A 26104-nucleotide genomic window follows, 5' to 3' on the forward strand; every position below is an offset into this window, starting at 1 on the left:
TCTCCGTTCTTTATTTTACTTATTTATTTATTTCTAACATATCTCAAAATATAATTCTTACATACATCACAAATATACATTATCACAATTTTATGTCTCGCAAAAGGGATAAAACGTATTCTACTCTTCACTGATAATGTATTAAAACATACAAAATAGACAAATAACATTGTTTTCTGCGAAATAAATGAAAAAGATAATGGAGATTTTGTTAAGCTTTATAAATAGCTATACATTAATTTACCTTTCTTGGTTTCCAGTTTCTGGCTGTTAATGCACTTGCTGCTAGTAACAGATCTGGAATCAATACATTATAATGCCCAAAGTCTCGACTTATATGTATATGCAATAATAAAATATCTGGGCTTACATCAAAATTTATGTTAAACAGTCTTTAATCTTGGAGGCTATCATTATCCAATAAAGACAGATTGGAGCACACTCCCACCTTATCCATTCTTCATAGTTTATGCTAGTACCTAAATCCTTATTCCATTTGTAAATAGTTAGGCTTATAATGTTTTCTGGTTCCTTTTCAATTAGATCAAAACATTTTGAGACCAATCCTTTAACTGTATTACCATTTGTTCAAGAAATCTTTGTTTATTAGAAATTTATTTTAGTAAATATTCTTTAAGATAACCCTTTTTCCAGCATGTTATCAATTTTTGTACACAAAGTTAAAACACATTTGTTACTTACACGTGAATCGATATATATATATTTTCTATCTATATATTTTCTCCATCATTAACCATCACTTGTCACAGACACATTTCTGATATAGGGAAACAAATAGCAGGATTATTTTAGTAATTGTAACTTTCTTGTTCATAATATGTAGAGTGCAAGGAAAACAACATATCATAAGACAGGATTAGCATGATAGGGGTAGGCCTCTTGATGGAGGCAGCCATGACAGGGGCGTGGAAGGAAATGATGACCAGGGTGGAAGTGACGACCATGATGTGTGTGCAGGAGGTGAGGGCATGGTAAGGGCAGAAGTGACGTCACCTTAGGGCCAACCTCCTTTTGTACTAGGCTGACGTACTTTCAGCATTACACTATATTATAACTAATAAAATAAGTCAGAGAAGCAACATTCTGTTCAGCAAAAAAAAATGAAATACTAAACTATGAACAGACATGACAGGTTAAATAAGACAGTTGAAAACATTATGCATTTGACAGCCCGTAAAGCTGTCTCTAGAAACATGTACGTTAAAATAACATGATGCAAATAAACTGTGCATGAGCACAGAAAATGGGTGCCCAGACCCTTATAAAGGCATTATAACATCACTACAGAATTCAAGATAACATAGAATTATAAATCAGTAATTGGTTAAGTGTTAAGTGGTTAGTTCAAATGCCCTCCCTACTGGGTGTGCCATCTTATGTCATTACTGTCGTCATGAAGTTCTCCTCCAGATTCCAGCACCATCTTGCTAGCACGAGGAGTTAACGATGGGAGGGGGGCTTTAGCAGCCATTTTGAGTAGTTTGGCACTTTAGTCTCTCAAGGTTAGATCTCAAGGCCTTTTTAGTAACTACACATTTTATGAATACTATCTGCTACAATATTTCACTCAACAGGATCCTAGCATTTCCTGCTGACACACTATTTCTATGAACAAAGCATTCTTGTAAGACTTTAAGCTTATGAGGCCTGAGAAGGAAATATAAGAGTATAGATTTAAAGGGGCCTAATAATTCTACAACACTATCACTTATATTAATTAGACCATAACAATTATACCACCCTGTAACTTAAATGAATAACCAGTAGTGTCTGGGTTCCGAGTACAGATCACCAGTGGGGTACCTCAGGGATCTGTACTTGGACCCATTCTCTTTGATATTTTTATTAGTGATATTGCAAAAGGTCTTGATGGTAAGGTATGCATTTTTGCTGATGATACTAAAATATGTAACAGGGTTGATGTTCCAGGAGGGATAAGCCAAATGGCAAATTATTTAGGTAAACTAGAAAAATTGTCAGAGTTGTGGCAACTGACATTTAATATGGATAAGTGCAAGATAATGCATCTTGGATGTAAAAACCCAAGGGCAGAGTACAGAATATTTGATAGAGTCCTAACCTCAACATCTGAGGAAAGGGATTTAGGGGTGATTATTTCTGATGACTCAAAGGTAGGCAGACAATGTAATAGAGCAGCAGGAAATGCTAGCAGAATGCTTGGTTGTATAGGGAGAGGTATTCGCAGTGGAAAGAGGGAAGTGCTCATGCCATTGTACAGAACACTGGTGAGACCTCACTTGGAGTATTGAACACAGTACTGGAGACCGTATCTTCAGAAGGATATTGATACCTTAGAGAGAGTTCAGAGAAGGGCTACTAAACTGGTTCATGGATTGCAGGATAAAACTTACCAGGAAAGGTTAAGGGATCTTAACATGTATAGCTTGGAGGAAAGACGAGACAGGGGGGATATGATAGAAACATTTAAATACATAAAGGGAATCAACACAGTAAAGGAGCAGACTACATTTCAAAGAAGAAAAACTACCACAACAAGAGGACATAGTCTTAAATTAGAGGGACAAAGGTTTAAAAATAATATCAGGAAGTATTACTTTACTAAGAGGGTAGTGGATGCATGGAATAGCCTTTCAGATGAAGTGGTAGAGGTTAACACAGTAAAGGAGTTTAAGCATGCGTGGGATAGGCATAAGGCTATCCTAACTATAAGATAAGGCCAAGGACTAATGAAAGTATTTAGGAAATTAAGGCAGACTAGATGGGCCGAATGGTTCTTATCTGCCGTCACATTCTATGTTTTTATGTTTCTATGGGTTAATAAAACATGTCACAAATCCTTCTATTGCTAAAACATTATTCAACATTAAGGATGTTACTGTAAACATACGATCTTTAACTAGCAAGATTCGATTAAGTGAAGATACAATGCTGAAATAAGATAAACTGGCCACTGCATAGATGTAATCTTACAGAAAATGTTGTGGTAGGAGTAAAAGAACTTGCATTATTTGGCTATTTCCCTTGTTGCAAGACACAGGCATTAATGCATATTCATCTGGATAATCAGCTGTTATGCTCTTATATTCATGTCCAACAGATATCATTTGTAGGTCACATCGCAGCTGCAAATGGCATTTTAGCAATGTTTTTTTCAATGAAAAGACAGATATTCACAAAGTTAAAACACCTTTGTAATTAGCACGTACATTTTTTTACATTTTTTTTTAAATTAATTATTATTGTCACAGACATATTTCTGATACAGGGAAACAAATAGCATGATTGTTTTAGTAATTATAACTTTTCTGTTCATAATATGTAGAGTTTAAGGAAAACAGCATTTCTCAAAATAGGACGAGCATAATAGGGGTAGGCCTCATGATGGAGGCAGCCATGACAGGGGCGGGGAAGGAAATGATGGCAAGGGAGGAAGTGAGGGGGTGACGACCATGATATGTGTGGAAAAGGAAGAGAAAGGAGGTGCGGGCATGGTAAGGGCAGAAGTGACGTTACTTTAGGAGCAAACGTGACTGTAGATAATGGTAATTGGGTGGAGGTCACGGGACTGGCAGGGCCAACCTCCTTCTGTACTAGGCGCCATCTTTTAGGGAGGTGGCTGACGTACTTTCAACATTACACTATATTATAACTAATAAAATAAGTCAGATAAGCAACATTCTTTGCAAAAATTTAATACTAAACTAGAAATAAACCTGGCAGGTTAAATAAGACAGTTGAGAACATTATGCATTTAACAGCCCATAAAGCTGTCCATAGAAACATGTACTTTAAAATAACATGATGCAAAATAATCTCACGGAATTTAACCAATTTCCCTTATCATCCAACAACCATTAATCTCCTTCCTCTTAATATACTAACCTAGCTATTCCGCGTATTCCCTCTATCCACGTTGCTTAGTATTGCAACAAATCACACTTGCCTTTTACACTTAACATGTCCAAATATTCCTCTATTATTGTATCAGCTTCACCTTCCTAAACACAGTAATCAACCCCTCTCTGTCCTATACACCAATTTTGGAGGAGATACTTTACACCGTGAAAGAAAATACAGCGCCTCAGAAAAGTGGAATGCATTCTTGTCAGCTAGTCTCCCCCACAATCCTCACTGCCTTATCAATATATTTATTTACAAAGCGCTACGGAATCTGTTGGCGCCATATAATGGCAATAATAATAATAATAATAATATATTCAAACTCTAGTAAACTCTATACGACACATCACTCCGTAACCTTCCTATCAACTTCTATGTATATAACAATTTACACAATATTACACAATTAGAATATTTTCCAGCAAAAATCCCATCTCTAACTTTTATCAGTAGCTCTGAATAGCTGAGCAACCGTGATACTTCACTGAACACAGACTTGCCACATTCCTCACTGAATGCAGGCATGTCACTCCTCCCCCTAAACCCGTACATCACAGAGAGCAAGAGATAGAGAGAGAGAGCTGCACAGATTCGGAGGAGGAGGAGGAAGGGGGAGGGGAAATTGAGACAGAGTGTGAAAAGGGGAGAGAGAGAAACGAAAGAAACTGCAGGCATGAAGGTTAACCATGTGAGCGCCGTAAAGAAACAAGACAGAAGGGCAGAGACTTATATGTTACATTTATTGCAAGCAAAGAGGCACATAAACAGGTGAAGACACAATATACAGATGTAATTAAATCAGAAATCACTTAAAAATACAGGCAAACTGCACTACACACGCACAGATGCAAATACACCACACACAATATAACTACAATCGAGTAGAAAACATAATACAATAAGGAACAGTATAACAACGAGCATAGTAACAACCGAACAGCAAATAAAATCCTGTTCTACTCCGAACAGTACAGTAAAATTCCCAGCGTTTCTCTAGGCGGATCCCAGCCCTTTACCGGGCGACCAATATTCCCAGCCTTTCTCTAGGCGGTTCCCAGCCCTTCACTGGGCGGATGCATCCCCTGCCCGCTAGGCAGTCAAGCTACGATAAATCCTCAGCCTTTTACTAGGCGGTCCCCAGCCCTTTACTGGGCGGATGCGGTCCCTGCCCGCTAGGCAGTCAAGCTATAATATCAATAAAGCATAAACCACACACTAGCTATCCCACACACATACACACACTCAGGAGGCAGATAGACAACCAACAGGTTCGTTTTAAAAGGCACCGGATAAGAGATTACTTGTCTTGTAACCTTCTGGAAGCCGGAAGTGGACACGGAGACAGACCGACACAAAGCAGGAGAATACAGGCAAACCGCTGTATTTAGGAGGTGATCAGGCTCCGGTTGTCCCACTTTCCGGAGGTCCACTCCGGTCCCGTCCAAACCTGTGAAACCGGTGCCCCACGTTGGGCGCCAATTGATATAGATCAAATCAAGTGTTTGATCATTTTTGTGTATCTGCCCCTTTTCAAATTGGTTATGGTGCATGCATTCTTTCCAAAGTAAATCACACCAGACACACAGACACATGTTTCCCGGTTGATGAAATACTCCTTATAAAGCACAAATACATCACTTGCATAATTACAGATAACAGAGAAAAATACAACAATAAATGGCCAGGTGTTAAGTGACCCATTCAATGCAAGTCCCACTAAGCATAACGTCATATGGTATCACTGCCGTTATGAAGCTCTCCCCCGGATTCCAGCGCCATCTTGAAAATGAGAGTGTTTAGTCGATGAGTGGGGTACTCCTGAGTGACATCTAGTGGTCATTTTAGTAATTTATTGAATAATACTGATTATGACTAAATGGAGTAAATAGGCTTTTTACTAAGCTATTTATTTTGTCCACAACATGGGGATAGGTTTATTTATTTAAAAAAAATTGTAGAGATTGTGCTAAAAATTTGCAGCTATAAACAAGTTACTGGGTTGGGCTTCTCATAGTTTTTGTTGGTTAAACTTATTTACATATACGTTTTTCTGCTTACTATCTGTAGAAATCAGTGATATACCAAAAAAAGAATTTCTTTCTAAGAGCTGTTAAAACAGCATACTTTGCAGTCTGGTAGTGAGATCTGTACTAAAGTGTTTTTTACACTCCAAGACTGACTCAAAATCCTGCTTATGGTTAAGTTCTAAGTGTTTTATAAAATATCCTTTTCAGCCAGGTAGAGAGATCTATTTTAAAGTGCACTAATCTTTTTGTTCCAGGACTGACTAAACATCCTGCTTACATAAAGTTCTTTGTAAGAGCTTTATAAGAAACAGCATCCATTGTAGCCAGGTAGTGAAATCTGAAATGTTTTAAGGCGCAAGAAGTGTTTTGTTTAGTTTACCAACAACCATAAATTTGGACATCTGGTTAAAACAAGGAACTAGCAAGAGAAACATTATTACTACTTTTAACTGTTCGTCACTTATAGAAACTGAGAAAAAAGATACAACAAGAAATCAAGAAAACAGATCCCAAATAGTTGAACAAAGTTAAAAAGACAAGCACACAATGCTACCCAATCTTCTTCTCAAACAAAGAAAAGAAAAATTATAATGACAGCTACTTATCATTTGGATTCAAAACTGCCAAATATAAAAAAGTTCCTCAAGCGCAATGCTTACTTTGCAAGTAAATATTGCCAAACCGTTTGTTAACACCTGCTAAATTATGTCGTCATTTGGAGCAAAACCATGCAGAGTACAAAGATAAAGACATTGCCTTTTTTAAGCAAAAGCTTCTGGCATATCATAAGACTAAACAGTTTATGAGCAAAATATTTAAAAATGATAATAAAAATATCTATTGGCGTCTACTGTGTCAAAGGGTTCCACTGGAACAATTAATTGGGAACCCCTGTTCTCTAGTATCGTTCTATAGTTGGAGATACTAGATATTGAGGATCTATGTATATTGAAATAAAATCTATGACATATTCAACTAGTTTATCATTTTTAATGTTTTCAGGGATTCCCTTAAACCTTAGATTATCACGTCGTGATCCATCTTCGATCTCGGTTATTAGGGTTAAAAGGTTGCACCACGCTCTTATCATGTGGATATCGGAGGAATTCTCTACCGACGCAATCGTATGGATTTGCGAGTGGCCGAGAAGCCTGATTCTCAATATCCAGTTGACACATTTGGTATTCCAAGGACACACTAACATGTCAGCAGTGAAGAGTGTACAGAAGTGATTCCACAGACTAGTACTAATGACAGCCCTGAGCAAGCCAGACCTGACATCAGTCAAGTTCAAAGCATGCCAGTACGTGGTGGGAAGAGTCCAGTAACCTCAGAGAGGGCTAAAAGACTATTTGCACAACCTGGATCAGTCTTCACTTGTAGTGGCAGACATTCACAACCACCTGAGACTTAACCTCTAGAATGTTATTACAAGGACAGTGTTTCACAATGTTGATTTATTAATACTAAAAGAGGGAGATGTTATGGATGTTATGTTTGGTTTACAAACAACTAACTCTATGGTTTATTCTCTATTTCACGTGTTTCCTGTTGGGGTGTGTACATCCTTCCTGTGTCTTTATTTATATCTCCTGAAACAGAGGTTATATAAATTTAAGAGCGCAGCCATTGGTAATTTTGCACGCAAGTTTGCATCATTAACTATGACAGCGGAGGCTGAACATTTAAAAGGCTCCTTGTGCAGTGACCGGTGTCTGCAAGGACCCAAGTGGCAGGTGCAGCTGTCCCGGAGAGAGACGCATGGTGCGACCAGTGAGAGAACACAGGCAGCACCATGACACACCCCAGGTACCCATGCCAGACGGGCGCTGCAACAATTCTAAGACAGAGATGCCTCTATAAATGTTCTGGGGCTGGGGGAAGAAATATAAGCTAAAGGAGGTGTAAGACACAAAAGGTGGATAAGATACAGCAAAGAGGTAAGACATTCAAAAGAAGGGAAAAGTAAAAGAGAAGCGGGGTAATACATTTAAAAGGAGGTTAAGATACACACGGCTAAAGACACAATTTTTTACTGTGGCTTAACAAAATGCATCTTCACCGCTGTACCCAAAAATCTTTCCACCAGCCTGGTTGTACACAGATTTAAATAATACAACCCAAGGTTAAAGATAACAAAAATGATAAATATGCTCAAAATGTGCATCTTCGTTTATAATCAAACAGCAATACCTGATTACGACGACCCATCTAAAGTGAGAATGGAGATCAAAGTCAATGTCAAATTTAAGACCAAAATAACCAAACTGAAAACAGAATTGAGATGGAAAGTTTTCTCATTTGGATATTTTGGCAGAAAAATGTAATTCACTTTGAATTCCCAGGATTTCTTACTTTAGTGAATAACTGCAACTTTTTATATATTATTCCAGCACCCATACAAAATGAATCTTATTTTCCCATCCATCAGATTGACAGGGAAAGATCTTGACTCCCCTGAAATAAGCAGACCTGCAGGTGATATCAGCTCATTTAAAGCGTATTCAATAGTCCTTTAGAAACATTGATGGAACATGTTAATGTGTGATACTCTGTATTGGGGGAACAATTCCTATATTTAGTGATTCCTGCTTTAAAACAGCAGACACTGTGCTTATAAAGCAGCTCTAACTATCTCAGAATGGTGAGATCACATAAATCCAACCAATCAGTGCAAGGATGTCATGGTGATGTCAGTTGTATTCATTCAAACCACAAGGATCCTCAACTGCTGACAGCGCTGGAGGAAGACTTGCTGGCTGATTCACTGGCTGTTCCGTGATATATTATATTATATTATATACATTTATATTGTCTAGAAATAGAATTTTAATTTAATCTAATTGAATTTGATTTAGTTGTTGTATTTAGTAAAATATTTAAAATATACAGATGAAATATTAGATAGCATTTCTGACTATTACCTTACTACATATTTTATTATATTATTGGGAACTAATTAATTATTTACTTGTATTGTGTTTCACCTTTTTCCTACACTGCCTGAGTGTGAGTGGGAGCTACAGGCATGTCCCTTGGGTAAGTGAACACAGATCTTAATGAATATTTATTTTATGAAATAAAGTTAGATTAGCGAATCCTTAGTAGATGCTTAATATTGGTAATGAAACAAATAAGGGTTCCTACATTCTCAATGATGAAATGGTAAATTTCAATATAGATATTTCATTATTGGCAGAAGCCACACTCATGCAGGATTTAATTATCAGAAAGTTTTAGTGAATTTCAAATGTCAGGCCTACATGTTCATCTCCTACCCAGCTATGTTTCAGCTTTGGCTATTTTGTGCTAACAGTTTAAGTTCACTTTAAATTCATGACAATTCACACTTTAGTAAAGATCCTTGATGGTTATTCACAGATCAATAATAATAATTGTCATTATTTCAACAAGGAATTGCAAATGTAACTAAATTGGCTGAAGTGGAAACATAAATGAGTGGCTGTTTTCCTTTTCCCAATTTGACTGTTTTGGTGTAAAATATAAACTTTGCTACTAAACTGCTCTAGTGAGCTTCTGGCAATTCCCAGTTTGGTGAATAATACTTAACATGTCCCTGTTATATAAGAATCACAACTGTCTGATTGTTTCATAAAAAATCATAGCCGGCCGTAAAAGAGCAGCATTACACATACACAGTTGTTTATTTACTACACTGCGTGCAGAATTATTAGGCAAATGAGTATTTTGACCACATCATCCTCTTTATGCATGTTGTCTTACTCCAAGCTGTATAGGCTCGAAAGCCTACTACCAATTAAGCATATTAGGTGATGTGCATCTCTGTAATGAGAAGGGGTGTGGTCTAATGACATCAACACCCTATATCAGGTGTGCATAATTATTAGGCAACCTCCTTTCCTTTGGCAAAATGGGTCAAAAGAAGGACTTGACAGGCTCAGAAAAGTAAAAAAATAGTGAGATATCTTGCAGAGGGATGCAGCACTCTTAAAATTGCAAAGCTTCTGAAGCGTGATCATCGAACAATCAAGCGTTTCATTCAAAATAGTCAACAGGGTCGCAAGAAGCGTGTGGAGAAACCAAGACGCAAAATAACTGCCCATGAACTGAGAAAAGTCAAGCGTGCAGCTGCCAAGATGCCACTTGCCACCAGTTTGGCCATATTTCAGAGCTGCAACATCACTGGAGTGCCCAAAAGCACAAGGTGTGCAATACTCAGAGACATGGCCAAGGTAAGAAAGGCTGAAAGACGACCACCACTGAACAAGACACACAAGCTGAAACGTCAAGACTGGGCCAAGAAATATCTCAAGACTGATTTTTCTAAGGTTTTATGGACTGATGAAATGAGAGTGAGTCTTGATGGGCCAGATGGATGGATTGGGAAAGGGCAGAGAGCTCCAGTCTGACTCAGACGCCAGCAAGGTGGAGGTGGAGTACTGGTTTGGGCTGGTATCATCAAAGATGAGCTTGTGGGGCCTTTTCGGGTTGAGGATGGAGTCAAGCTCAACTCCCAGTTTCTGGAAGACACCTTCTTCAAGCAGTGGTACAGGAAGAAGTCTGCATCCTTCAAGAAAAACATGATTTTCATGCAGGACAATGCTCCATCACACGCGTCCAAGTACTCCACAGCGTGGCTGGCAAGAAAGGGTATAAAAGAAGAAAATCTAATGACATGGCCTCCTTGTTCACCTGATCTGAACCCCATTGAGAACCTGTGGTCCATCATCAAATGTGAGATTTACAAGGAGGGAAAACAGTACACCCCTCTGAACAGTGTCTGGGAGGCTGTGGTTGCTGCTGCACGCAATGTTGATGGTGAACAGATCGAAACACTGACAGAATCCATGGATGGCAGGCTTTTGAGTGTCCTTGCAAAGAAAGGTGGCTATATTGGTCACTGATTTGTTTTTGTTATGTTTTTGAATGTCAGAAATGTATATTTGTGAATGTTGAGATGTTATATTGGTTTCACTGGTAAAAATAAATAATTGAAATGGGTATATATTTGTTTTTTGTTAAGTTGCCTAATAATTATGCACAGTAATAGTCACCTGCACACACAGATATCCCCCTAAAATAGCTAAAACTAAAAACAAACTAAAAACTACTTCCAAAAATATTCAGCTTTGATATTAATGAGTTTTTTGGGTTCATTGAGAACATGGTTGTTGTTCAATAATAAAATTAATCCTCAAAAATACAACTTGCCTAATAATTCTGCACTCCCTGTACATAGTGACATGTAAAGAACTGAACATTGTATTGAAAATAATTATTTATCAATAGCTGATTTGGGAAAAAATGTACTCAGATATAGAGACAGTGTGGCTATTTCAGCCTACATTTGCTCCATAGTGTAAATCTGGGGTTTATATGGTTTTAATAATATTTATTCAGCCAAATAGGCAGTTATTCAAAGAACACATATAGTGGCTATGGCTAAATAGCTGTTTGATGCCCTAGCTGGATTTTCATTCAATATAATCCGTTCTCTGGTGAATAATTGCCATATTTCTAACCAGCATTTATAGACTGAAGAACAAATTTAAATAAGATATGGCGCATACATTAACATTATTAGGATTTGTTTCTAAACAGTTAATTGTCACAAAATGAAAATCAAGTGCAAAATATTGCTAACATAGCAAAGCTTTCAATGTTTTTCTAAAATGGCCATTATTCACATCAATTATCTGTTTGGTGAATTAAGGCCATGCCTCATTATTCCATTACAAACATGTAAAATCCAGTTTATCTTTCAGCCAATTCCCCAACGTGCGGCAGAAGAAGGATTCTTGCCTGCAGAAGAGGAAGCGCCCAGAAGGGGAATTAACGGGATCCACTTCCAATGGGAAGCAGTAAGTAAAATATGACATACATTTCTATTCCGCTTACATTAAAGGGACACTATAGGCACTCAGACTACTTCATCTCATTGAAGTGGTCTGGGTGCATTGCCTCTGTCGGTTTAACTCTGCAATGTAAAACACTACAGAGTTCTTCTAGACAGTCAGTAGAGTTGCTTCCTGATCCCTAACATAGTTTTACTCTGTGAAAGGACATTGGACGTCCTCACGCTTTGATTCCATGCTTTCTTTGAGATATTTAATGTGTACGAGGTGCTCGCTGTGCATTAGGTTCCACCAATGCCGTGATGTAGCTGGAGGAGACCATTGTGCTGCAAAGAGGTAAGTGGGCAAAAATTGTGTTTTAACCCTTTATTCACTGGACCGTAAGTGGTGGGGGAACTATTAAGTTTGAGACAGGGACAACACAGCATTAGGAATACAGTGTTCCTAATGCTATAGTCAGCATTTAAGGATGGGATTTTCAACATTGAACGCTTTTGATTATATAAAATACATTCTGATTTTGCTGGATGTTAGCTCTTGGGAGACAGAGAGCAAGAAAAATAAGTAACACTAAAGGAAAGAACATATTTCACTTAAAGGAACACTATAGTAATCTGGCTGCAATGGCCCTGTCCTTTTAACCATTTTTTTTATTTTTTATTGCACGGTTTACATTGCATTGTACTGACAGTCACTAGAGATACTGTCTGAGTAAAACACGGTCACATGACGTTGAAGCAAATAGGAGGGCATAAATACAATGCTTTCCTATGGGGAAGCTTTGAGGCACGCGAAGTACCAACCGCGTATGAGACCTATAAAGAGGAGGCCATGTTTCATCAAAGACAATGAGGGATTAAAAGAGGTGAACAGCACAAGGTAGATTGGACACAGGAAAAAGATAAATAACACGTGTATATATTTTTATTGCAAATGGGAGGAAATCTATATGTAATGAGGGACTAAGCCACTAACAGTCTTTCCCTACAATATAGTGTTTCTTTAAGGCCTGTCATATCGCACCACACCATATTAATTATATCACTCCTCCGTGTTTCCTTATAGAAAAATAGTCATTGCTAAAATCCCATATTTGCATAGAGTACATATGCATATAGTAGCTGCACTGACACAATGGATTTTTTAAAAAGTGGTTTTAAGCAATAAAACCTTATGGACCATCTGGTTTTCTCCCACAACAGGTCTTCACCAGCTTCCAAACGAAGGACAAAAGATTCTGACATTGTCCCAGGACAGGAAGACGACCGGCACCTGGACATCAAAGGAAGAGAGCAAAGGGAAGCTTTCTACCAACTTCTAGGTAAGAAATTCTGCTCCATAGTGTAAATCTGGGGTTTATATGGTTTTAATAATATTTATTCAGCAGAATAGGCAGTTATTCAAAGAACACATATAGTGGCTAAATAGCTGTTTGATGCCCCAGCCTCAATGCATCTCTATGGGGAGCGGTCAGTGTCTCCATGCAGAGCTTTGAGATACTGTACGCCAGTGCTGCACACTGTGCAGCACAGACCCAGGAAGCACCTCTAGTGGCCATCTGACTGCCACTGGAGGTGTCCCTAGGCAGTAATGTATACACTGACTTTTCTATGAGAAGGTGGTGTTTACATTAAAAAACTTGCAGGGAGAAGTAGTAGACACCAGAACAATTACATTAAGCTGTAGTTGTTTTGGTGTTTATAGTGTCCCTTTACTTATTCTCCGACCACAAGCACTAAATAGAGCAATTAACAGTGAATAATTCAATCTCGGACAAATTACTCTCTGGTATTCACTAGAGGCAATTATAAGAGGGTATTCTATTTGGGTTTCTTGTATCATAGCGACTACCTAATCTTTACACTAATGGCTGAAAGTACGGTTTAGTGGCATGGTCCCTAATGATACTCTTTGTTTTTACTTAACTATGTCATTCTTTATGTGAAACAGTACATACATATCTGTACTTTAACATTAGAGTTAACTATTGGTCCCCTCCTTGAAGGGAATTACTAGTTCTCCATGTATGTACGTAGTGGGGAATCGAGATGCAGCCTAGAACACTAACCCCATTCAACCCCCAATGACGACAGACCACTTAGTATGGATGAAACAGGCCACATCATTTATTATCACAAACTAAATTACTGCATAACACATCCATAACTTTATTTATTAAATCTCCTGTTTTTCTGTAACCAAAACGTTAGACATAAATAAGCATAAATTAACATATATACATATATAACTCCACACAGTGTTATACAGTGACCCAACCGTCCTTGCCAATAAACATACAGTGGTTCCTAATCACCACTTCCTCTCACCTCCCCCCTTGTCATAAAAATCATATCTTTCCAATGCCCGCCATCAGCCGACCTTATCCACGCACGATGGGCACGACACCTCAGGCAACCTAATGTTAACCGTTTGAAGCAGGGGAGGTTGAGACCTTAAAAACTTGTTCATCTCATTCCATATACTTAAACGTAACCCCTCAAACTCTCGAAAAAAAATTGGCAAGGACATACCCCCGGTTAGCTGTGACTAAATATACCAATAGGGCGGGCGGGAGGGAAGCTGTTTGCTGGCCCGAATCCCAAGTGGCACTGAGGTAAGACCTCCCCCACACTAACTTACACAGAACATAATCCCACCCACACACTCTTTCCCAACCAATCCCATGCATCTATCCCCACACTCCTACATGTGCCCTTGTCCGCTTAGCTGTGCTATCTCCCCAGGGTCTTACACTATAGAGGAGATTGTGGTGTTTTCTACTCAGTTCACGTAGGACACCTATACCCTTTCCATTGAGTGCTCCTCATTTACAGGATATAGGATCTTAATTTTAGGCAGTGGCACAACTTATTTATACTTTTTATTTTTCATTTCATTAACACACTTGAATTGTATTCAGTACCACGCACTAGGGTTATACCGTACACCAAACATAATCACTCCTGATTTTGTTTGATCGTCTGTTGTATTAAATAGCGCAGTAGGATAGACTATTTTTCACGTATTGGTTAAGCAGTGGGGAGAGCACTAAATTACCACCGCGGCCGGCCAGCATTATACTATTTCAGTAATATGAAGGAACAGGTGGAGGAGTGCTGAGGCGTGCGGAGACACACAACATGATGCTGACGTGACGTCAACGTGCTCGGCCTGTCCACCTTCACAGGTCTCCAGTAGCTAAAAGATTCACTCAGATGTGAGCATTTTGTTTGATTGATCATCAATGGGGGTGCAGGGTATTTATGTGAAGAGAGGGGTGCATTGCATTTATGTGAAGGGAAGGAAACAGGGTTTTTTGTGAAGGGGGTGCATGGATTTTATAGCAGGGTGTGTTGGATTTTTGTGAAGGGGGAAGGGCAGAGGTTTTGTATAAGGGGGGCAGGATAGGGTTTTTGTAGAATAGGGTAAGGGCAGGGGATTGTATGAGGGTGTCAGGTTTTTTTGTGAAGGGTGTGCAGGAGTTGTATGAAGGTGGCAGTGGATAGGTGGAATGGAGAGCAGGGGTTTTGTATAAGGAGGCAGGACAGGAGTTTTGGAGAAGGAGGAAAGACAGGGGACTTATATAATGGGGAAAGGGCAGGGTAGTTTGTTAAAGGACCACTATAGGCACCCAGACCACTTCAGCTCAATGAAGTGGTCTGGGTGCCAGGTCCCTAGAGAAACTGCTATGTTTACACTGCAGGGTTAATCCAGCCTCTAGTGGCTGTCTCCCTGACAACCACTAGAGGCGCTTCCGCAATTAATATGGAGTAAATCGTACTTATTTGATGCTGGCGTCCTCACGGACCTCCAGTGTCAAAAAAGATCCCCATAGGAAAGCATTAAATAATGCTTTCCTATGGGCGGGTTTGAATGCATGCACGCCTCTGGCTGTGCATGCGCATTCGTCTCCACTCGGTAGCTGACGTCTATGGAGGAGTAGAGGTCACCAGTGCCGAGGGAGCCCGGCGCTGGATTAAGGTAAGCAAATAAATGGTTAATTAACAATTTATTCACCACGGAAGGGGGCCCTAGTCACCTACTCTATAGTGTTAGGAATACATATTTGTATTCCTAACGCTATAGTGTTCCTTTAACGGGGGTGCAGGAGTTTTATGGAAGAAAGGTGCAGGAGTGTTATGGAAAGAGGGTGCAGGAATTTGTAAGAAGGGGGAAAGGACCGGAGCTTTGTAGAAGGGGTCAGGACAGGAGTTTTGTATAAGGGGGGCAGGACAGGGGTTTTATAGAATTGGGGGAGGGCATGGGTTTTTTGTGAAGGTAGGTGCAAGGATTTTTTAGAAGGGGGAAGGAGAGGGATTTCAACAAAACCCCTGGTCTTGCCACTTCTATAAAACCCATGCATCCAGGTCGGTGGCCCCCTTAGGGCGCAAGAGCTGGGGGAGCAAAAATCCGAATCATCTGCCCCTGGCCGGGGACTCTGATTTTTCAACTTAACTGTCTCCCTGCAGCTAGCACAGGACAGGGAATTCGGCCGGCCTCTCCTGATGATGTCAGGAGGAAGAGGTGTGGCTTCCACAGCTCTTCTCCCAGACCGCTGGGGAGTCTGGCAGAAGAGCAGTGGAAGCCACACCACCTCCTACTGACATCATCAGAAGAAGCTGGCCGACTTCCTAGGCTGCTGTGTGGATCCTCCAGCTCCTGTTCCACTCCTACCTGGCCCAAGGTAAAGAATACACTTTGTTGTTTTTTTATGATCTACTCTTTTTAAAGCAGTCCCTGTCACCCTCAACAGCTCATGCCTGCCCCCCACCACAGCCCCTGTCCCCTCTCTAAAGCTCATGAGCCACCCTCTACAGCCCCTGTCACCCCACTACAGTCTCTATTACGTCCCCTAACTTTTCAACTAACTACAGCCACTACCAGTGCCCTTCCAGAGATTAGGTTCTGGATCCGACCCTACTCTGTATGACTATATGACTGGATATATATGTCTTTGTATGCCTGTGTCTGTATGTGTATATGGCAGCGCGTAGTATGTGAATGTCTCAGTATGACAGTGTCTGAATGTCTGTGTTTGTAAGGCATTGTACCTGTATGTGTAGATTGTATGAATGTGTGCTTGTATGACTATTTGATTGTGTGCCTGCAAATCTTTGTGACTGTGTGCCTGAATAATTCTGTACACCTGTATGGTTGAGTGTTGCTATATATTTATGTCTCTGTGGCATGGGAGGAAAAAGACACACAATGGGCCCTGGGGGGTAGGGACACACAAAACTGGCTGAGGGGAGAGAGCCATAGAACAGGGCTGGGGGGAAAGAAAGAGACACACAAAGGGCTGGGGGAAAGTAAGAGACAGACAAAGGGAATGGGGGAGGGGAGAATGAGACACACAAAGGTGCTCAGGAAAGTACGATACACAGGGGAGTTTGTAAGAGACACATAGGTGAAGATGCATTGAAGACATAGTAAAGGATGGATAAAATACACTAAAGAGGGTAAGAAATTCAAAAGGTGGGCTACAAGACACACAGGTGAAGGTGCTATTATTAGGGAGGGGTGGGGAGTACAAAATGCCATCTTTGTCAATTTAGCAAAAAATCCTTGCACTGGCCCCTTTATACAAAACTCCTGCTCTGGCCCCCTTCTAAATGTGTGCAATTAATAATCTTGAAAACATTTTTACAAATTGTGGGTGGTTTTTTTTTACTTTTTAAAGGGGGGGTGTTAAAAACAGGATCCGCCCCGGGTGCCAAATGCTCTAGGTATGCCCCTGCTTTAACTGACTTCTCAACTAAACAGAATGAACATACAGACATTTTTTGTTGGCGGGAGTATCTATAACAAAACCACTAGGAGGTGCTAAATTCAGCTTGGGATGCTGAAGCATATAATATAGCGCTAAGTCTATCTCTACCTAACCCTAATCTTAGTTAAAGGGATTCTCTAGTGCCAGGAAAACAAACCAGTTTTCCTGGCACTAGAGAGTCCTGGAGTGCCCCCTCCCCCGGAGTTGAAGGGGTTAAAATGCTTTCAATGCTTTCCTATGGGGATTCTGGCAACACTGGAGGTCCTCATGCATAGCATAAGGACTTCTAGCGTCGTTTAGACGACCAAAAGTCGTCTAAGAAGCCGGAAGTCCCTCTAGTGGCAGTCTGGTAGACAGTCACTAGAGGAGGACTTAACCCAGCAAGGTAATTATTGCAGTTTATAAAAACTGAAAAAAATTGCACTTGCAGGGTTAAGGGTGATGGAAGTTTGCACCCGGACCATTTTAATGAGCTGAAGTGGTCTGGGTGCCTACAGTGTTCCCTTAACAAGTAACAGCCTCAACTTATCCTAACTAACCCTAGCTAACACTCCAATGTCCTGTTCTGCTAATCAATTGCGGTCAGAGCCATTTATTGGTGAGGGAGCCAGCAATAGCCCAGTGCTTTCGGATCATGGTGGGTACTGGTTGGAGAGATTGCCTCCAGTTGTCATAGCATTCTGTTACCAGGTTAAGCTATGAAATCATATTGCTGGATATCTCACAATTGAGACACACTGTTCTCCACTGCTATTCTGATTGGATGTCCGAGGAGGGCAATTGCTGACATACAGCTTAACTAATTACAATTACAGCAATATCAAAGTCTCACTATCGATTAAAACTAACTGCATAAGTGATGAGGACACACAGGGTGCATCAGCCATCATGAAGGGGGGTAAGGAAAAGTTAATTTTAAAGTAAGCATTTCTAGTCTCATTATAGCTATTACTTGTCCTATTTATTACAGATGATGCCATTGTCCAAGCATTTCTATATACTGATGAATATTTCAAGTCTTCTGACAAGGTATTGTTACTAATATATTATTATTATCAATATTGTTGTTAACATATGGTCTCATTTTTACCAAATGTCAATATTATCAGAAAACATTGTTTTCTCTACTTAATAATTCTAACAAGACTTTTCTGCCAAAGATATTTAGATCCACAGTCAATAACTTATAAAATTACATTATTTAAAATAAATTCATTGAAATTTTACAATACAATGGCAGTGTATTAATATGGTAATTATTTGCTGCCTATTAGCTTTCAAGAGATGTATGTACTAAACAATAAATTGTTGCAGATTTGAGGCCAAATTTGCCACGAAGGATAAATATCGGAACTAGACAATTTCTCCAATGCTGCTAACTTGGACTATCGTTTCAAAGTCCTTATTCACTGTTTAGTGAATTAAGTCTTATGTCTACTGCTATATGTCTATTTTTTTGTTTATATATGGTCTGTGATTGAATCCCCAGGCTTGTTGAGGGACTTGGTGGCCAGCTATATAGACCCAGGCCCAGAAGGCTCTAAATAATGAAAAAAATTAAGTCTATTGTTACTGTATGGGTATGGTTGCCCCGAGTGCTTACGCTATCCCTCAGGAGGATATGGGGGACTCTGTGGATCGGCTGGATCTATTCTGCACACCACGCGCCTGACCGGAGGTTACCATAATTCGCTGTGGAACTATTCACCGGATGCAACCTGTGCGGCAATCCAGTGAATCTTTGATTGGGTGTCGCTCAGTACCCTGACCACCAATCACAGCACTGTTTGGAGACAATGTTGGCGAAGTTTAGAGCCAAGTGAAAACCAGGGGAAGGGTTCTCCTCTCCCCAGAGCTCCAGGAATAGCTTTTATGAGACATACAATGTGTGGGGGTGCTGATCAGGGAACTTTCCCTAACAAGATTACAAACACATCATTAGATGTGCTTGTGCTATGTTAAGATCACTAGGACCCTGCATAGAGCACTAAAGCAATGCTTTCTGTACAACTTGCCCTCAGTGGCCTGGCCTTACGTGGTTGGCAGGCATTCATTCATGCCAGACTGACTTTACATAGTTGTCTAGATTGAAAATAGACTACATTCCATCATGTTAAAACTGCCAGTAATTTCTGTCTGGGTGCTCCCCCTTTAGCCCCCCCCCCCCCCATCAGTATCCTTCTTTAATAGATGCAGGAGGTAGGAGGTATGTTGATTCCTGTGCTGTATTAGTAGGACTTTCTCTCTCCTAACATTTATTGCAAGACTTACTCTAATTCTGATATTCTCCTAGTACCTGCTGGCAATGGTGATGACGTACTTCCAGAGAGCAGGACTGAAGAAAGAAGAATGTAATAGGGACAACTTTTTTACAGCTTTGTAAGTGTTTTTAACCTTCCCTAAGGGTTTTAATCTAAGACGCTAACAACTCTTCTCTTGTCATACTCACTGTATTTTATGAAGCGTTTAAATAACAAACAGAAAATAAGGGTCAAATGTGCAATTTTTGTAGCAAAATCATTGCAACTTGAGATATATAGACGGCATGAGCTGCATTTATGTACTTTGGTAACTTACTTGCAATTCTTTTCTATCTTAAGATATCTGGCAAATTGTATAGAAGAAGAGGAGCCATTTTATAACCAGATATATCCCTGGGCTCTCGGAGGAAACTGGCGTCTTCATCTGCACCACTTCTGCAAGGCACGCGACCAGTTATGGTCGCGAATGGGATTCCAAGCCCTAGTGAGCAGAGAGACATGTGAGCAGGTTTGTAATCGCAATCCATTGGAAATAAAGACAAAAGACATTCGATTAAGTAAATGCTTTAGGATTTGAATTGAATTGAAAACTAGTTTTCAGATGCAGTCAGGTTTTTTAAAACTTGTGTCTGGAAATTTTACCCAAGATTATCATTCAGAAAGCCTTCCTTCGGCATTAATGAACAATTTCTAAGAGACGGTATCTAGATCCTTTCTTCTAGTTATTCAAATCAAAATATTTTTTTCCCCACACACAACTGAATCTATAATCTTTAATGATGAGAACATGTTGTTGTGAGCAGGGCCGGTGCAAGGATTTTAGAAGACTATTATATGTCATCCTCAGTGCAACCATAAGTTATGGGGTCCTCATACTTTATGCGAGTGCCATCCAAATCATACATTAGGATGAAAAATACACGGATGGCATCACTAATTGTGCTTTGAAGGTTTACACAATGGGAAAGGTACCCAACTAAACAACCTAACGTGCAACTTTAATTGTAAAAATAGTACATAGAAATGTAACTTACAGAATCCAGAAGGCTTTTTGATTTATGAATGACTGTAATTTCTATTCAGGAATTGAAATGTATTTATAAAATGTAATACAACTTTAATCCTTTCAAATTATGCAGATTTCTCTAAAATAAAAATAAAACAAATATTAGTATAACTATGCAAAGCTACCAGCCAAGGATTGCACATTTGATGTCAGCATTTCATTTCTTTGTTGTTTTAAAAGTTAACATTTAAGTTGAACATTGGTCATTTTTTATGCTCCTGTTCTTTTTTCCACCTAGATCATGGCTGCAAATGCTTCCCACTGGGCATGGACAAGAACTCGGATAAACCATCATGGAGGGGCGATCCGACATTTTCGGCGAAAGCCGAATGAGTTTGTTGTCCGAGTTCCATTACCGTGGCATCTGTTATCCTGCCCCTGTCAGAGAAATGCCAACTACACCACCAGCAACTCTCGGGTCACCAAACCTGCGCAGTGGGAAGTGGCTAAAATTGTCATCAAACAAACAGGTAAAATACTAAACATTGTGGAGATTGCACTTAAACTAAGTACTGACTGTTCAGAAAGTACTATATATATTACCTTTTATACATTGTGAAGGGAAATGTTACTGACATTCTATTATATTACAGGTTGCTGCCTAAAGCATTATGTTGCAGAATACTCCAGCAAACTTTGGAGTTTATTCAATAAATGGTAAGTAGCGGTGGTTGACATCTGAGAGACAAATCTAGGCAAAAGTAGGCAATGTTTCTATTTCAGCAAGATTGGCCTAAATGTTCTCATTTATGTTGATACTTTTCATTAACTCACTAAGGAATTTACAACTTGGAAAGATCTATTGCCACTGTTTTAGTAATGTATAAAAAGCCTGCAGTGACATTAAGCTATAGTTGTTCTTTAATGTAGTTGTAGGAAACCTAGGAAACCTCTAGTGGCAGTCACTCAGTGTGCAGCACTGGGATTCAGCGTCTCCAAGTTCTGCACGGAGATGCTGAACGCTACCCATAGAGATGCATTGATTCTATGCAATAGCCTCTGAATGTTTTCCCATGGGAAAGCATTTGATTGGCTGAGATAGTTAAATTTGATGATCTCGGCAAAGGAGGCAGAGCAGGGTGGCGCTAGCTGCAACAAGACCGGTGCGGTGTAGAAAAAAAGGTGAGTAAATTACCTTTTTAAAGGCAGGCGAGGGGGACCAGCAACCTAAACTGTGTTTTTACAAGTAAAGTGCCAAATATAAATATTTTTATTTCTGACAATATAGTGTTACTTTAAACTGTTTAATGTCAACAGACAAAATCTAAATAATAATAATACATCACTTTATGTCTGTCAATCCTGTTTACAGAAATGGGAGAACAACAAGGAGGAAACTATTTAACATCTGGACGTTTCTCCAACATTTCTGTTCATCAGCAACAACTGCACATGTATCCAGCACCTGTATAGCCATCAGCATCTCCAACTGTCTCTGAAATCTGCTCATTTTGCCAACATCTGCAGTGGTCTCTCACGCTTTTCATACATCTGGCTTGGTTATGAAGCAAAACAACCCAGTTCAACATCTATGCCTCCAGTAATGTCATCATACTACTGAGCGTGGTGTGCCCAGTTTCCTCCAAAATCCCAGACTAGATTGTACGGCTCCTCTTCTTCTATCTAATTTGGGTTCTACTAAAAACTTAAATGGGCACTATAGTGTTAGGAACACAAACATGTATTCCTGACACTATAGTTCTAAAATCATCGTTTAGTTGGTCAGCTCCCCTTACCTCGGGTTATAAAGGTGATTTACTCACCTTTATCCAGTGCCGTGCGGGGTTTCTCACGTCTGGCCCCACCCCGATCTGCCTCCTATGCTGACATCAGATTTGATGATTTTAGAATAACCAATGCTTTCCCACAGGAAAGCATTGTAAGGCTATTGTGCATTGGTGGCAAAACACTGTGCTGCACCAATCAGCATCTCCTCATAGATTGATTTAATGCATCTCTGTGGGGAAAGCACCTCTGGTGGCCATCTGAGTGGTGGCCACTAGAAGTGTTCGTTGGCTGTAATGTAAACACTGCCTTTTCTCTGAAAAGGTGGTATTTACAGAAAAAAGCTGGCAGGGACAAGCTATAATAACCAGAACAACTACAATAAGCTGTAGTTGTTCTGGTGACTATAGTATTCCTTTAAATGAAATATTAAAGGATCGCTTTAGTCAACATAGAAAAGCAAGAAAGACAGGTCCCCTAGCCTTCTTTTTTGCTTTTATATGAACTTCCAATTAAAAATATATATTTTTGGGGGGCGGAGCCAAGCAGGCAAGCAGCCCAGACGTGCCCAGCAAGAGCTCCCACGTCTGGGGACAAAAAACGGGGCACAGCGCCTGCACACTGACTCCCACAGACTGCAGACCTCGGTACCCGTAATCAGGGTAGGCTACCGAATCGTATGGTACCTCTTGTAATTCCCTGCACAGCCGACCTGACACGACGAGGCTTGCGGCCTTCATGGGACTGAGCCACGGAGAGACGGCCGCTCTCCGGGCATATCAACAGTAACAGGGACCACAGCGAAGTACTTTCCCCCCCCCCCCCCCCCGACCGGTGGGGGTTATCCCGGTCACCGAACAGCAACCGCAAGCATCCACACCTCGCTACTGGTCGGCCAGCGCTGCACACTCGGTCGAGCCACAGAGACCAAGATGGCGGCAGCTGACCATGAGGCGGAGGCAGACGAGCAGCACACAACGCTGGAACAGCGTCTGGACGACCTGTTCAAAAGATTCTGGCGAAAGCTCCGACACAAAGCACAACAAATGAAGCAGGTACAGCAGGGATACTCACCTCCCGGGGGCAGACAACAACAGGGGGAACCCCACAGGTTGCAGCAAGCAGCAAGCACTGAACACGAGGCTGGGCACAGCAGCGCTACCATGTGCGCCCTGCCGAAAAGACCACTAGGTCCCACGAGAGCGGCCAAACCTGGCAAGCTGCAGAAACCGCCATACTCCCTCAGGGCGTACAAAGCACACCATGGAAAAACCCTGTATAAGCAGCACAAATATGCCCAGGGAGGGGGAAGAAAAAAGCACCCAAAAGGCAAAATGTACCAACCTCGACCTAACCTAAACCAAGTATCCACTACAGGGACAGTCACACAAGCGCTCTCCACTAAAGGGCACTCATCCGCACGACTCTCCCGCGGGCTGCACCCCTGGTACGCCTGGAAACAGACCCCATCGGCACACCACGCCACAGCACCAAAGAACATGGGGAGAAAACAAACCGGAGAGGGACTCACACCCAGTGCAGTCAAGATCGCCTTACTGAACCCCCATGTTCCAGGTCTCTGTTTCCCAGACTTGGGTATTGGCTGACTGGACGCAGATCATTGATCAGTAAAGTCCCTACTAAGCTAGTGACTCCAATACCCATAATTATAATGCCAGTTTTATACAGTATCACTATTTTGTGTATGCTCGATTTGCTCCCAAGTTTACTCTTTATATACAGTACAGCTCTGCTAGCATAATGTCTTGTTCACTTGTTTTTCCTCATGATATGATAACCATACTACTGTTATTACTACTATATGATCGTAATATGTAGCAACGTAACACCCCACTAGTTTTGTTTAAAGCGAAAAGGTCTAACCAGTTATGTTTTAAACTATACATACACTCACGCCATTACTAAGCATGTATACGCATCTAGGAACGCATCTATGGCGTATAGATAAGCCTGTACCTAAAAATCTAAAAATGCGCATGTAGCGCTGCCACTGTTTTAAATCGTTGATTTGCACGTATACGCTGTTGTGGCGTTCGTCAATATTTCTGTAACCACCTGCGCAACAAAAATAAAGAATTAAAAAAAAAAAAAAAAATATATATATTTTTTTAAATTCGAGCCCTTTTTATCATTAAAACTTACCTCCGTTCCAGCGCCAAGCTCCTCCTCAGGTCAAATACACCCTTTTTAGTCGAAATGATTAAATAGCGGGGCCCAATCAATCTTCTCTTTGAGAAGCGTCATCGCTCTCAGGCGGGCATGCGCCAATCAGGTTCTTCATAAAGCGGCATTGAATGCCGCTCTATGAAAGAACTGAGCGCTCCACTGTGCATGTGCGCGGTATGCACCTTTGTGATCTGAGCTGCCTGACCGCTCAACTCGCTGTCTATATTTCTATCTATATCTATCTATCTTTATCTATCACTCTCTCTATTTCTCACTTACACCCACTCTCACACCCACTCAATTTCACTCATTCTCTCACTCTCTCACAATCACGCTCTCTCACACTCTCTCTCACCCACACTCACTCACCCACACCCACTCACTTACTCACCCACACTCACTCATTAACTAACCCACACACACTCAATATCACTCAGTCACCCACACTCACTCAGTCACCCACTTAATAATTTAAAGACTAAACCTAATGAATTACCCCTAAATTAATAGTATGCCTTGAGGGAGGGCAGTACAGCGGCCATGGTTCCTCACAGGTTTCCTCCACTGGGGGTTTTTCCTGTCCTGAGCGCTGCTGTATAAACAAATATTTAAAAAATATCATATAGTGAAACACATTTATCCGTTATATTTATATTATAATCTAAAATTTCCCATAATACTCTGTAAAACTTTTCTTTGTGTATAAATACCAATGTATATTGTTATTGATATGCAATATGGAAACTATGTTCTATTTAAAAAAAAAAAAAAAGAATTAAAAAACACCCTCAAAAACAACAACCGAAACACCAATATAAACTATTTTTTATACATTTACTGATGTCTTTTGCTTTTCATTCTCTAACATTTTAATTGCTAAGTTTATTTAGTATCAGTTAGTTCTGCTAATTATGGATAAACATAAGCATATGCATGCTAGGAAAGTCTTTTGATTGGTGGATACAATACAGTGAATTGCAACAGTTTTTTTTTACATAAAACACATCAATGTGTTACACGGACAGTACTTGCAGGGTTATTTAATAAACTGAGAATTGTCAGGAATGTAAAGGGAACCAAACCTGTCACACGTATACAGTTATAAAACCCTCAGAATGTGAAACAGACATTGATAAACATTCAAACAAATTTCATAATCTTAATTTCTAATTCTTAATTGATCCCGGATCAAGTAATTATATTTTCCATTTTAATTATTTATCTTTTCAAACAATAAATCTTATGTTTCTTATGGAGGCTTCCGTGTCATGTGACCAAGTCTTATTCGGTCAGTGCCACAGAAGTACCCTCTATAGTGGCCATCAGTT

The sequence above is a fragment of the Pelobates fuscus genome, chromosome 11 (genome assembly GCF_036172605.1).
Source record: "Pelobates fuscus isolate aPelFus1 chromosome 11, aPelFus1.pri, whole genome shotgun sequence".
Taxonomy (NCBI): domain Eukaryota; kingdom Metazoa; phylum Chordata; class Amphibia; order Anura; family Pelobatidae; genus Pelobates; species Pelobates fuscus.